General features: G+C 40.3%; 1 long non-coding RNA gene and 1 pseudogene across 1 annotated transcript; one reads left to right on the top strand and one right to left on the bottom strand.

Moving 5' to 3' along the window:
* Positions 1–1089: 1089 nt before the first annotated feature.
* Positions 1090–2353, top strand: LOC149181781 (uncharacterized; annotated as a pseudogene).
* Positions 2354–4284: 1931 nt separating this feature from the next.
* LOC149181782 (uncharacterized) lies at positions 4285–4793 on the bottom strand. Its single transcript, XR_016257565.1, has 2 exons — positions 4735–4793; positions 4285–4410 (listed from the first exon to the last, which is right to left on the bottom strand). It is a non-coding gene; the product is annotated as an uncharacterized LOC149181782 (long non-coding RNA).
* Between the last annotated feature and the right edge of the window lie 10740 nt (positions 4794–15533).

Below are 15533 nucleotides of genomic sequence, written 5' to 3' on the forward strand. Positions count from 1 at the left end.
GAAAATCGAAATTTTGGTGTCTCTCTCTATTTCATATCCTGGATTGGGAGATCGAAGTCTTCCAAGTTTCATTGTTGTCGAACGCTGCCAGTTGTCGTAAGTTGCTGCATAGTGGAAGTTGATGGGAAGAGGTCGAAATTCTTGGAGGCTGACTTGGTGTGGAGGGAAGATTTGGTCTTGGTCTAGGGTGAAGAGTCTCAAAGAATACTATTGGAAGGAAGAATTATCTTGATTGGGTTTTCCCCTCGAAGGAGGTTTTGCCCTAGCATGTGCCTACATCTGGTGTCTATTGTTTTATGTGCTGCTGCTTTTGGTAATTGGTTGATGAACTAAAGAAAGAAGATATAAAGAATCTTAATAATAAGAAACATCACAAGTAATTATCGATTTACTGCCTTTCTGATTTTCTAACATGGTCAAATCTCTAGGGAGCACAAGTCAGTTTTCTCTAGTCTTTGAACCTAAATCCACTCCATTTCTCTCCAATTGAATTGTTCCTTAACCCCATATGCCCCTAAAAATATATATTGGTAAGCTAAGGCATTGATGTTTTATCCTACATCACCATTTTTTTCATAAACCATTTAAACTATTTTGTCGAGGTTTTACTCTCCTGGTGATTCCTTGGTTGTGTGTGTTCAGGAACCTTTCCCTTTGAACTGAAACCTAGAAATTTCCCTAAAGAACCCTAGCAATCCTATCTACCTTAAACCCAAATGGTTCAATCATTTGAAAAGAATAATACCCTCCTCCATTAAGGGCATTGTTGCCATTGTTTTAAAAGAAGAATACGCGTATCCTCCCCTACTAGGAGTTGATGTTGTGTTGCCTTTAATCGCATTGAGTCTCGCAAATTTGATCTAGAAAGGGGTAGATCCTTCTTCTCCCCTCCCTCCTTTAGAGATGTTGTTGGCATCCATAGTATCCTCCCAATTTGTCGTGGTTTTTATGTGGAAAAGTACCAAAATGTTTCTTCTATCAATCCCTTATAGGCAGTGTTTTAGAAGAAATTTCAATTTCCCTAGAAACTAGCTCCGTCAAGGCAACTGATCTGAATGATGTTGACCACATGGAGACATTCATGCTGTTATGGATTCTAGGGAAATTGGCAATCCAACACTTGTTAACAGGTACTCTGTCATGAGTGGATCTAAAGGGGAGGAGAATGTTGAAGAGGGTAAAAGGAATTCTGTAGGAGCCAAAGTAGAAAACAAGAATTTTGTGGGACTGATTATAGACAACATAGATGTTGAAGGGGAACAAAAGCTCAGTTTAATAAAGCTTGCCAGCCTGATTGAGATAAATGCCAAGGAAGATGCTAAGAAGTTGGATCTTCAAGGAAGATTGATGGACCAAGTTGAGTGGTTGCCTGACTCAATTGGAAAGCTTAATAATCTTACTGAAATCATTTTGTTTGAAAACAGGATAGTGACCCTTCCTAGGAAAATTGAAGGATTTTCCAAGTTAAAGAAACAGGATACTCATGCAAATCAGCTAATGAATCTTCTAGATTCCATTGGTGAGTTGCCCAATCTAACCGATCTAGACTTGCATGGCAATCACTTATAGACTCTACCTGCTTCAGTTGGGTCTAGACTTGCATGGCAATCACTTATAGACTCTACCTGCTTCAGTTGGAAAGCTTTCTCGGATTGTATCCTTGGACTTGAGTTCAAATCAACTTTCATCACTGCCCGAGTCTGTTAGACAACTTAGCAATTTGAAAACACTGAGTATTGAGACAAATAAAATTGAAGAGCTACCGTATACAATTGTCAATTGATCAATATGTTGTTGAGCTTCAAGCAAAATACAATCAACTCAAAGCTTTGTGTAAAGTTATTGCCAAGCTTGAATCATTACAAGTCCTAAAATAGAAATATAACGGAACAAAGAGCCTTCCGTCAACAATGGGTTCTTTAACCAATTTGAAAGAACTTGATGTAAGCTTTAATGAAATGGAATTGATACCGAAGAGTTTGTGCCTTTCCACAAATCTTGTTAAGCTTAATGTTGGCAGCAATTTTGCTAACTTACACAAGTTCCCACGATCTATTGGAAATCTTGGGATGTTTGAGGAGTTAGATATTATCAATGATCAAATAAACGTCCTCTCTGACTCTTTTCATATGCTTACATATCCTCAAATTCTTAAATATGAAGAGACACCATTAGAGATAGTGGAAGGCATATTATTGAGAGTGGAGCTAAGGTCGTTGTACAGTTTATGCTTGGTTGTGTTGCAAAAGGGGATGCAAAAAAAAAAAAGACTAAGCCAAAGGGGAGGTGGTCAATATTCTGCTCATGTTTGAGGAAATGCAAGTGGGCTGAAGTTATGGAGGAACACCATTAAACGCACCTAATGCAGAAGCAAGCTTGTCTAGTAATACATAATCCAGTTGTTTGAAATCCCAAAATTAGACCAATCATACTGGAGAAAGGTCTAGAAAAGCTTGTAAGAAAGGTCGAGGTAAAACCATAAAACATGAAAGATACAAAGATACAGCTACCCCAATGAATAATGTTGGACAAAGACTAAGGTTAAAAAAAAATGATGAGCAGATAAACCAGGTACAAAATAGAATTGACCAAAAGAGTATTATTTTACAAGAAGAAAGTCATGTTGTGTGACATGAAAAAATCATTTGGCCACATTGAGAGAATTCAGGAACGTAATAAAATTCTAGATCAATGGTGGGATTCCCTGAAAAAGCAGATCCTTCCAGCAAAAAGTAATGTGCGGGCCATTAAGGATGAAATTGGTGCCTTGAACTTTGGTTTAAGGCAATTCCAAGGTCAATGGGTTGATGCAAATTCTGTTTGACAAGAAGCATTGAAGACTCCACAAAGCCAGAAGGATGAGATATTTGTTGAACTGAGTTGCAGAATTGGTGCAGCATATCAGGATTGCTTTATAGAGGTGGCTAGAAGGAGGACATCGACAAAACTCCATATAAGGCAAGCAAGCCAAGGAATAGAATAAGAAAGACTAAAGTGATCAGACCAGGACAACCCTTAAAATATTTGCTTGCACATACTCCTCAGGATGTCTTAGCAGCTATGGGTTATTTGACGTCAACTTGATTGGCATTAATGATGCAGACCTAGCATGCTTGGCTCCAGAAGCCTTAGTAGGGCCACTGCCTAAGGTTGATCGTAATCTGCACGTGAAAAACTCGTTCTCTAAAGCGGTAGCTATCATTCAGTCCCAAATGAAGATGGTCCTATAAATTCTGGTAAGGAATATAACCTTAGATGTTTGATAAAGGATGTGATAGTGATGAAATTATTGGAACAAGTAAAATGGAGGTTGAAAACGCATGTCTAAAAGAAGAACTTGCTTTAGCAGTAGCACATATTTGTACTCTTGACCCAGGATTGAACTATAAACCAATGAATGGAAACAGTGACCATTGCATGGTGACATCTCCAACCAGCATATTGGTCATTGGACTACAAGAACTAAAGAAGGGTGTTGGTTTTCTTCCTATGGCAATTGTAAGTATCGAAGGAAGTTTTTCATTCTTGAGAATTGGTAAGTGCAACATGAACAGAGGGGTCATGTTATCTATATGCCAGTTTTCTATTGGTTGAACCAGGGGATTACATTTCTGAGGTGCTCGACCTCAAATTGGTACAGCATTAATTCAAGAACTCGTATCGTTGTTCCTGATACATAGATGGATAAATATTATTTCCTCAGGAGTTATCTAGAATATGGTGCGTCAGAGGATCATTTTCCATGAAACTTAACAGGATGACACCAGTGGACTTTCTATGGACGAGTTTGCAGATCATAGCGCACATGTTCTACTTTGCCACCCCATGGTATACAGGACTTATTTGACGTCCTGGACTGACCTCGTAACCAAACCTCAATAACCAATGTAAAAGGAATTTTGACACAGAAGCTAAGACGAATAACTAACAACTATACTAAAGCTTAATACAAAAGAAAGAAAAACAATATACTCCACAGAATCAATACCAAAACAAAATGGTTCAAGCAATACAATGTCCCTGAAAATTGAAGGAAACAGAAAAACTCACTTAAGTGTTAAGCTGGCGAACGAAGCCAGAGAAGTTGTTGCGCTTGAAACAACGCGGCAGCAGATTTTGAGAGAATCGGTGGGCATCTCGAATAATAAAAATGTTGCCCGGGCTGCTTCAGGAGGCGACTGGGTCTATCCAAGGATGCTCCACCATGTCATAGGTCTTAGTAAGAAACAGAGGAATGGCGCTGCCTTGCAATCCTTCCATGAGCTGGGGCGGGACAGGAGGCTATGTTTGTGAACTCTCCTCTACGAAGCCAAGAGACGAAGCCAAGAGGTGAAGAGAAGAACCTTCTGCGGATGTCGCCATGGTAAGTAATTTACGACAGTGCCTTATCTTCATTTTCTGAAACCGTCGCTGCATCAAGAAGAGAAAACAATAAATACCCTCCACCTTCCTTCACAAATCAGTGCGTAAATGAATAGCAAATATCAAACCCATAACCAACATATCAGCTATTAGGACTTTCCTTAATATTTCCACTACTAGACTCCAACAAAGACTAAATGATGATCAGAGATAGAAACAGAAAACAGGAGGAAAGAAGAAGATCACAGGGAGAAAGCAGAACCAGAAAGGAAGAGGAAATCCCGTCATGAAAAATAGAAAGAAAGAAGTTGAAGAGAGGACAAAGAACGACTCGGAATAATCATAATTGCCCACAGTGGAAACCATTCTCACCACCAATGTTACACCTCTGGTCTGTCTTCTGTGATCTACAAAAATTTAGATTCGAAATTGTCAAGATTTTGTATGCTCCTCCGACGTAAATGTTCAACCGCCAAGATGTCTTAGCTGTATACCTCCCCTTTCAGAGACGGGCACCCCACAATACCCAATTATGTAATCAATATATGTAAAACCTTTATCAGTCAGTCATATCTATTCTGTAAACGATGTCGTTCAATCTATTAGTACATCAGTATTTACCGATAGATCCCATAACAGGACTTGAGCTGTCTCTTGAGGCTGCCGTTGAATCGTCATGCTCTGCTGCAGAGATCATCAGACGTTAAGTACCAAAATCTCCAACATGGGCGGTCGGCGTCTCATCCAATAAAACGTTGGAAGGTTTCAGATCGCCATGAACAATGGCCGTAGGGCGGTGATCGTGAAGATAAGCCAACCCATGGGCAACGACCTTGAGAATGCTCAGCCGGCTTTTCAAACCCAACTCGGAATTATTTTCATTGCAATGCAAATGTTAATCAAGGCTTTCCCGCGACATAAACTCCATAACCAAAGATTTTTTATGGAAACTTGAGCATAATCCAATTAATCTCACCAGATTCCGATGTCTCACTCTTCCCAGCGTCATTCATTTCTTTTATAAGTCTCCTGTCTGCCGAGTGTATTTTTTTGACAGCAACGGCTGTGCCATCGTCTCAGACGCCATTAAACACGGAACCATGGCTTCCACGGCCCACAACGTTATCTGGGTACCCAAATCCATGATAGACTTCATCATATACAAGAACTTCATGGGTTTCCCCGGGGATTCTTGCAATTACAAAGGCCTGTCTGGAAGGCAGAGGAGCTAACCCATCTTTCCATTTATACACAGCCTCTAAACACAGGGGATTCTTGCAATTACAAAGGCCTGTCTGGAAGGCAGAGGAGCTAGCCCATCTTTCCATATATACACAACCTCTTTCTGGGGTGCTTGTAGACCCACATTTTGGAAGCTGAAGTTCTTGTGGGAGCCGAGTTTAGACTTGAGAACGAGCTGACCAATATGGCTGATTTCAGACTCAGAGAATGACCATTGTGAACGGATCCAGAAAATGTTGTGGTTGAGCAGCAGTAATAAATACAGGCAGCAGAGAAATGACAGACAACTATATGATCAAACTTGGCAGCAGAGAAATGACTTAGCAGGGCAGAGAAATGACAGACAACTATATGATCAAACTTGGCAGGCTCCTAAATCCAAAGATTTGATGGGCTGGGATGGGAGGCTTCTAAATTCACAGATGGCTGTTACGACAGCCGCCCGACCTCTGTTGTGCTGCCAGCCAGCCTCCCACACTCTCTGATGGCGTATAACAGAGGGAATGACTTCATATTTTTTGAATTTTAATTTGAATTTAAATTCCGTGCTTGTGCTTTTTCGTTGAGTGAGAAAGTGGTGAGGTGCTTTTTTGTCGAAACACTACCATGTAAGGAAGTGGTGGGGTGCTTTTTCGTTGAAGTACACCTTTTACCATGTAAGAAGTGGTGAGGTATAAAGCCTATCACCTCATCCAATCTTTTAATCATTACTTACAATGGTTAATCCAATCTTTTAATCATTACTTACAATGGTAATCTTTTAATCATTATTTAAAATAGTTCATCCAATTTTTTAATCATTATAAATAATGTTAAATGAGTCTTTTAATCATTATTTAGAATAGTTCATCTCATCTTTTAATCATTACTTACCATGGTAAGTGAATCTTTTAATATTACTTAGAATGGTTTATTTATTCTTTTAATTTTTTTTAGAATGGTAAATGATGCAACATTGTTTGCACTTTGTAATCATTACCAAATATTCTGGGCTTTCTATTTATCCAAATTATCTTTTTTTTGAATTTTTTAATTATTACTTAGAATGGTAAATGATGCAACATTGTTTTCATCCTTGTAACCATTATCAAGTCTTAATATATTTTTTGCTTTTCATATTCATCTAAATTAGCAAGTGTCATTTAAAGTGTGCTTTTTATTGTTTATTTGATGACTTAGAAGGTAATGGATATATAAAATAAATGTATGTAGAGAAAGGCTTTATATATTTTATTTAATGAGTTTAAGTAGGTTATATTTTAGGTTTTTCATAAATTGTAAAAGTGTATTGGGTATAAATATTTTGACAAGTCAAGATCATACCAAGGTGACCTAGGACCTGGCAGCGATGGAGGACTGTGGAGACAAATGTTACTCGTAGCAGGTGTTGGGGCAGCCACATAGTTGCTGGGCTAGTCCTTGGGCTGGGTGTTGAGGGAGTTGTGAGCATTCCAAGGCGGCGGGATTATTTGGGTGAACGTTTTTACTTTGTTTTCATTTTTCACTGTGTTTTTCATTTGGATGACCGGATGCATCCTTTGTGACTCTCAACGTTTACCACCTCCTCAGTTTTCAATACCTCGTGCTGCTTGTATTTCCTCATTTTCATACTGAGCCTCCTTGCTTTTTCTGGGATCTCAGGTCACCTGGGGTCGTACTACGCGAGGAAGGTTTCGTTGTTTTGGGTTCTTTAGCCTACTCGGAGCTTTCGCCAGTCGTTTTAGTCAAGAGTTAGTTTTATTTGTTTTTTCCTCTTTACACTGTTACCAGGATGGTGAACCCGACCAACTATGTGGATATGGAACTGGCTCTTAAGGACATTCTGTCAGTTTTGGATTTAGAACCGATGCAACAGAATCCTGCGAAGGTGGTCTTGCCAGCTAGGTCTCCACTTGGCAAAAGTTTTCGTACGGAACCGGCATGGAATTAGGGCAGTGGCCTAGGGTTGCTAGAGGAGTCAAAACCCCCTTCCTCAAGGGTGGTTTGCTGGTTTCTGGACTCTGAAGTTCATGAAGGTCAGGATGGTGCAGTATTGGCAGGAATTTCTGTTGGGACGTTAGCATTCTGTCAGTTTGGGGTTTAGAACCGATGCAACAGAATCTGGAGAAGGTGGTATTTCCAGCTAGGTCTCCACTTGGCAAAAGTTTTGATACAGAACTAGCAAGGAATTAGGGCAGTGGCCTAGGGTTGCTAGAGGAGTCAAAACCCCCTTCCTCAAGGGTGGTTTGCTGGTTTCTGGACTCTGAAGTTCATGAAGGTCAGGATGGTGCAGTATTGGCAGGCATTTCTGTCACGACGTTAGCGGGTTTACAAGTAAGCCCAAAAACCCCTCCGACAGTCTCTGTTTCTAGGGTTTTAACGAGTGGTCTGGAAGATATAGTGAGAAGTAGCGAACTCAAGAGGCAAAAAGGGTTGCAAACTTGTCTTAATGAGTTACTAGGGGTGGAAAAGTTGGTTACGGGCTTGAGCCTATACAAAACTCTTGACTAAAAAACCCCTTCTTCGACTTTTGCCATCAACCTCTCGGAGTCTTTTCGTTTAGCAGTTGACACTATTGTTATTGGGGAGAAACCCTTTATTGGTTTCCCGAAGGTAAATTCTTCGGCGAGACAGCCACTCCAAGAAGAATTTGGGAACAAAGTGTTAGGGTTTCCTAATTTTCCAAGCCAAGGGTTGGATTTGGTTGGACATCTAGAGGCAGGCTCCTTGGGGTCGAAGGAGGGAAGTCATCCTCCCATTCTCGACACTGGTGGGAAGGTACTGGACTTTGAAGCCTTGTAGAACATTATATTAACACCAAACGATCCCTTGGAGGGCATTCAGGGCTCGAAAAGCCATGAGGGTAAAGAAAATAACTCAATTGCCCCTTCAGTGAATGGTTAGTCCTCAGGCCTAAAGAGGAAGAAGGGGAAGGTCATGAGAAAGAAAGAGCAGAAACCAAAACTAATCTTAGGGGACAACATTCGGATGGATGAAGTTATGGATGCATCATAGCGCATCATAGTGGGACGGGTAAAGGGAAGACAATTTACTGCTAATTTCATTTAGAAATGGATAAGTAAGGAATGGAGTTCAGGGCTGGTTTCTCAGACGGAGGTTATTTGTTTGATAAGGGGTTGGTTCATGGTTCGTTTCTCAAATGCGGAAGTAGTTGATTGGGTTCTAGAGCGAAACTGGGGTTTCGGTAAAGCTTTGATTCTCTTTAAAAGATGGACCCCCATTTTCGATGCTCAAAGAGAAAGATTAGGAGAGATCCCTATGTGGGTGCCCCTTCCATCACTCGCCCCTCATCTTTGGTTGATGGATGTCTTCAAGGTGATTGGAAACATTCTGGGAACTTTTTTGGAAGCTGATATGTCCTTTCAAGTGACTATGGAAAGAAAGATGGCACGTATACTAGTTAGGCTGGACCCGAGGGAGGGTTTGGAAGAAATGATGCAGATACAAGTGGATGGATACTCTCTCACTCAGTTACTGGACTATGAACAGTTTCCCTATCGATGTCATCGTTGTTATAAACATGGCCACTTGGATAGGGATTTCCCATTGGGGTTTAGACATGCAAGGAAAAATTGGGTGGATTCGATTCAAGAATTGCAGGAGCAGCCTGAGGATGTAGTTATGGAGCAGGCAATTTCTCCTGGGAGACATCAGGCATAGGCTTCCGTTCAGATTGTGGTCAATGAGGATCAGCGATCAGTTCATGTAGACGCTGAAAGAACTGCTACTGTACACGAGTGAGATGAGATGATAAAGGTGGAGGCATCTCATCCTGCAGTTACCGTCTCTTCCCCTCCTCCCTCTCTTTCTATTCTATGTATGCCCCTTGTGGATCCTATTTTCAGGCCTGGTCCTTCCAGGCCATCTATTGATGTTTTTTCTCCTCAATGCAATATCTCTTTGGCCCTTGACAGCATCATTACATCGATACCGATTTTAAATCTTTCTGGACCCTCGTCGGTGGGCTCTGGTCTTCCCATCCCCTCTGTTATTTACCTAGACAAACCTCATTATAACCTTCTCCCCCAGGAAAAAAGAGACCACCCGAACGATCCTGTGGGTGGTCTCAACCTCTTATATGACACTGTGGGTCCTCCTAAGACTTGGGGCAGGAAATCAAACCTATCTAAAGCCCAGTTAAAAGCCAAGCTTGATATAGCTGATGGCAAACAAATCTCCCTAAAAGGGTCTCTTGGAGCAGTGATGACCCCTGTGGTGGTTTCCAAATGACTTTGTTGTCTTTCAATTGCAGAGGGATTGCCAATGCCCAGAAAAATTTGGCCTTAAAACATTTACTTAAGAATGTATGTTGTGATGTTATTATGCTTCGAGAGACTCTTGGTCCTAGGGATTTTGTAATGAATATTTTGAGAAACATGCCGCTTGGTTGGTCCTTTGTGGCTCTCGATGCAAGTGGGCGTTTAGGGGGTTTGACATTGGGTATAAAGGATTGCAGTTTAAAACTCTTAAATTCCTAGGGCTCTTATTTGATGCTTGAAGTGGAGGTTTACTCCTCAAAACTTTGTTCAAACTTAACTCTTTTAAACAGTTATGGACCTTGTCAGGGTCGTATCACTTTCTAGAATAAATTGCTCTCAAAATCTTTGCTAAATTGCTCAAAGCTTGTGGTGGGAGGGGATCTCAATGCCTCCGTAGGGTTATCAGAATCTTGGGGACCAAATGCACAGCTGGACCCTTTGGCCGTTTTTTTTCTAAACAAGATTTGGTTGGGGAGATTTATTGATGTTGATCTTCTGAAAGAAAAACCTACCTAGAGAAATAGGAGGGTTGATGAGACAAGGGTATCTAAATGTTTAGAATGGTTATTGATCAAAGAAGATATGGCTGCTCATATCCCTTTTTTTCGCCAGTTTGTTGGCTCTGGGGGTGATGCAGATAACTTTCCATTTTTCCTATAACTAAAAGGGGCCAGTAGGAAGCCTGGCTCTCCCTTTAAATTCAATTCTTCCTGGCTTAAAGATATGTCCTACAATAAGTTGGTTCATGAGATTTGGAGTTCTCATAATGGATCTTCGGGCTTATCCCTTGCCTAGTCTTTTATGGAGAAACTAAAAAAATTGAAACAATCAACTATCTCTTGGGCAAAGGAAAAATCTTTAAGGGATGAAGCGGTATTAAAATCCATTGAGATTGATTTGCAGGCTTTAGAAAGCTTGGAAGGGGATGGGTATGAGACAAAAGAAAAAAAGAGAAGGATAAAAGCTATGGAGGGTGAAAGGTATAGGATTCTGAAAGATAATGAAGAAAAGTGGAGGTTAAAAAGTAGAGCTATTTGGCTTGAGGCAGGGGATGAAAACTCCAAATTTTTCCAGAACTACGCCAAGGGCAGAATAAACACAAACACAATATAGGAACTGAAAAATGATGAAGGGGTTTCGGCATCTTCTTTCAATGAGTTGTCGACAATGGGGATGAGTCATTTCAAAACCATGTTTAAAGCTTTCCCCCGAGGCCACCATTGTCGAAGTCATTCAGGTGGCACAAGTATTTCCTAGCTTTATTGATGAGGACGATAATACTATTCTTATGGCCTCTGTTTCAAAGGGTGAAGTGGAGGGAGTTCTACTCTCTATGCAAAAGGAGAAGAGTCTGGGTCCAGATGGTTGGACGGTGGAATTCTTCCAACATTTCTTTGACCTAATAGGGGATGATCATGCTAGACTAGTGGAGGATTCCAAAAGCAAGGGTTTTGTACATGACCCTCTTAATTCAACCTTTCCGGCTTTAATCCCAAAGTTTGGTGATCCTCAAAGCTTTAATGATTTCAGACCCATCTCTTTGTGCAATTGTACATACAAAATATCTACCAAAACTATTGCAAGATGATTAAAACCAATTCTCTCAAAAAATATTTCACAGCAACCGTTTGCTTGTTTCTGACTCTACAGGGTATACTAATATATATCTTATAAAGCTGCTGTAAGAACCGAAAGCAGAATCTACTGCTACATGGGTGTTCAGCCGTATTCGAGGTTAGTGAGGCGGCTCATCGCGGGTTCCTTGAGGGTCAGAAAATACATGAAGCTATTGGAGTGGCCCAGGAATCCCTGCATTGTATCAAAAGAAACAAAAAAAAAGGAATGATTCTTAAGATAGATCTTTCAAAGGCTTATGACAAGATTAGCTAGATGTATTTGCGCCTTCTTATGACTCACCTGGGTTTCAATATTGGTTTTATTAATTGGGTCATGAGTTGTATAACTAATGTGAGTTTTGTTGTTCTCATCAATGGGGTGGCCTCTCCTTTTTTCCATAGGCAGAGGGGCCTTCGTCAGGGATGCCCTTTATCACCCCTCCTATTCCTTTTTGTTGCAAAAGGTTTGAGTCAATTGATTCATTTTTCCATTAGAAGGGGTGAATATAAAGGCATTGAAATTGCTATAAATCTCTTCATTACTCACCTTCTTTCTATGGATGACATTTTAGTTTTTTGTGATGAGTCTAAGGAAGATCTTTCTAAGTTGCAGTCAATTATGTATTTATTCCTTAAGGCAACCAGGATGAGTATAAATGCACATAAATCCTCCTTTACTCACAATGGCTTCTCTCAGGCGGAGATAAATAGATATTTATCTACTTTTCTTTTTGAAGTAAAATCTTTGATGGAAAGCCTTAAATACCTTGGTTTCCTCTTGAAGCCGGACTCCTCCAAAAAAATTGGACTGGAAATGGTTAGTTGCAAAAATTGAGAAGCATGTCAAGCTCTCGAGCTTTAAGTGGCTATCTCGAGCTGGGCACTTGGTTCTTATAAAATCGGTTTTACAGACCATACTAGTTTACTGGATTACTCTTTCTTGGGTCCCGAAAGGCATTCCTTCACAAATTAAGAAAATATGTGGTCGGTTTATTTGGGCGGGCCCCAAGGAAGATGATGTTCTCCCATGGGTGACCTGGGAGAAAATTGCTCGTCCAAAAGATAAGGGACGGTGGGGCATAAAGGATCTCTCTTGTTTTTCTCACTCTTTGGCAGCAAAATCTGGCTGGAGTCTTTTAACCAAGGACAAACTATGGACATTGGTGATAAAAAAGAAATATTTAGATCCTTTGGAATTGGTGGTTTGGCTGAGAACACCAGGAAAGTCTTATAGTAACTCTTTGGTCATCTGGAAGGCAATGATTGAGTCTTTTGACATTGTTGTTGATGGGCTATCCTAGTTGGTTGGGAATGGTTCTAGTGTTAGAGTGGGAGTGGATCTGTGAGTTAGATGTAATGAGGCTTTCACTCTTCCAAGGGAGTTGAGAGAGTCCCTTGCTGCCAAGGGTATTTTTTCTCTCAATCAAATCTCAAATGAGGGAACCACTACTTTTTGGAATTGTTGACACCTAGTCCTCTGCGATTGGGTGAAATTGGAATCTGAACAGTCATCAAGAAGATGAACTGATCAGTCACATTCATGTATATAACAATAGCTACCTAATGAAATAAACGAATCAGTTTTTCTGCCAAGTCTGGAGTTACTCCTGGCCTGACATGGTATCAGAGCCAGTTCTTAAAATAGTTGTAACTCCCTTCATTTCTGCTATTGTCCTCTGTCATTCTGACCTGAGCTCTGTCCTCAAACGCCTCTGTCATTCTGCCACACCTGCGCTACCCTAAATTCACTCAGAATCCAAAACCGTTCCAGTGCCTCTGGGCTCTGTCCATTAACGCATCTGTCCACTGAGCTTTCGATGCCAAAGATCTGTTGTGGCGGTTGAAGGGAAAGCGACTGCTGTTTGAGGGGACTCGAAAAGATGGTACCGTGATAGAGCCATTGTAACCTGGAAGCCATTGTTATCACTGTATTGCCTGTATTGACAGTGAGTGCGGCATACTGTAGTGTAAAGAATCGCTCCAAAGATTTAGAAATTGCTGTTGAAAAATACTTCAGGCGCAGTGGGGGAACAGTAAACGTTGGAAGTTGATATTTGATTTGCTATCTTCTAACCCCTGCATTGTTTGAATCAAGAATTTTTCTAGTTCTTCGAACTGCGGCATACTGTCCACCTCTCAAAATTGCTTGCCATCATTAAGTTTAGGTGATTCCATTCCGCGTACGTTTGGCCAGCATTTAACACAAAGCGCTCAATTGTTTATGTATATGATGTGATATATATTACAGTAGTAACACAAAGCGCTCAAATTGTTTATGTATATGCGGTGATATATATGTGGTGATATATGTTACAATGGTAGCATGTTATCAGCATTCGTTTCAATAGTCAATAATATATAAATGGCGTAGCAGAATCAGAATCATTCTTTTAGCAGCAAAAGTTTTTTTTTCTCCACAAAAGCACATTCTTTTTGCCATTAGAATTATTATTCTATCAGCAGAAGTTATTTTTTTTTTCACAGAATGCATTCAATCATCTCTATGGTAGGAATAGTTCTCACTGGCAAGGAGAACTATCTTGAATGGTCTCGGATGATAAAACACATCCTCATCTTCAATGAGTTGTGGAAAGGAGTGTGTGTCGGAGAAGGAGACAATGACCCAGTGCAACCTACATCAGACAAAGAGCTCGCCATTTGGGAAAACAAGAACATCAAAGCTTATGCATTAATCGCAACATCTGTAAATAAAGAGGTGAGTCGCCACATTTCATCATATTCAACTGCCTTTGAAGCTTTACAAAAGCTGAAAGAACTCTATGACTCACATTCTACACTTGAAGTCGTCCAACTCATGATTAAACGCTTCACTCTTGAACTACAAAATAATGATCCTCTTGCTCTTGCATCTGAAATAAAGTCTATAATGCATGATATCAAATCCACTAAGGTTGAGTTGGATATCTCTCTTATTGCTTTTCTCAAGGCGCTTTATCCTACATACTCCAATTATCTTGAGTCTTTGCAAGCAAATGGAAATCCCAAAGATATAACCTTTGACTCTCTTGTGAAAACGTTTGCTGAAAGAGAAAAAGCCTTTGGAAAGAAGACGACCCCTGAATATTCTGAAGAGACTGTGTGCCTTGCTCATAAAGAAAAGTATCATGCTCAAGATTCTACAAGAGGAAGAGGTGGACGAAGAGGAAGAGGAAGATATTTCAGAGGCAGGAGGGCAGACATTCTCAAGGAGAAAAGGCAGATTTACATTGTATTCGCTGCAAAAGAAATGGATCACATGATGCCTCTACGTGCAAGCTACCATGGGAAAAAATTGAGCAGAGAAGAAACCAACAGAAAGGTAAAACTGATGATACAGACAAAGGTAAAGCACCTGAATCCACTCACTATGTTGAAGCACAATGTAACATTGGAGTAAATGAAGATTTGTTTAATACTTCACTTGCTTCCTAGAAAAATGATTGGCTTCTTGATTCAGGAGCAACCTGTCACATGACTCATAGAAAAGATTTTTTTGAAGATTTCACTAACAATGTTGATGGTGTAGTATACTTTGCAGATCAGTCAAAAATCAAGCCATCAGGGCTTGGCACAATTAGGCTTAAACTGCCTGGTCTCTCAGACTTTCTTCTGGATCATGTTCTATATCTCCCACAGCTCAAGAGAAACTTGTTGTCCTTGGTCCACATCCGCCAGCAAGGTGACTTCATTCATATGTTTGATGGCAAGCTTGAGGTAAGAAAAGCATCTGATCACTCACCTATCATGAGGGGAATAGAAGAAGAAAGGCTTTTTAAACTGTAAGGAACATCTTCTCATGCACAACATTTCTCATATATTTCTCATCATGAAGAAGGTACACTTCCATCAAGTTTATTATGGCATGCTAGATTTGGACTTTTAAACTATGACAGTCTCCGCTTATTGAAGAAAAATGGTGTTGCTGGTTTGCCTACAATTCCTAGGAAACCTAAGCAATGTGATGCTTGCATTCTAGGAAAGCATAGCAAACAGTCTTTTCATGACTCACATTCAAGAGCACATAGGAAGCTTGAACTTATTCATTCAGATTTAT

This window comes from Pinus tabuliformis, chromosome 3_2 (genome assembly GCF_031772625.1).
Source record: "Pinus tabuliformis cultivar Carrire ecotype Pingquan chromosome 3_2, CPIR1, whole genome shotgun sequence".
NCBI lineage: Eukaryota > Viridiplantae > Streptophyta > Pinopsida > Pinales > Pinaceae > Pinus > Pinus tabuliformis.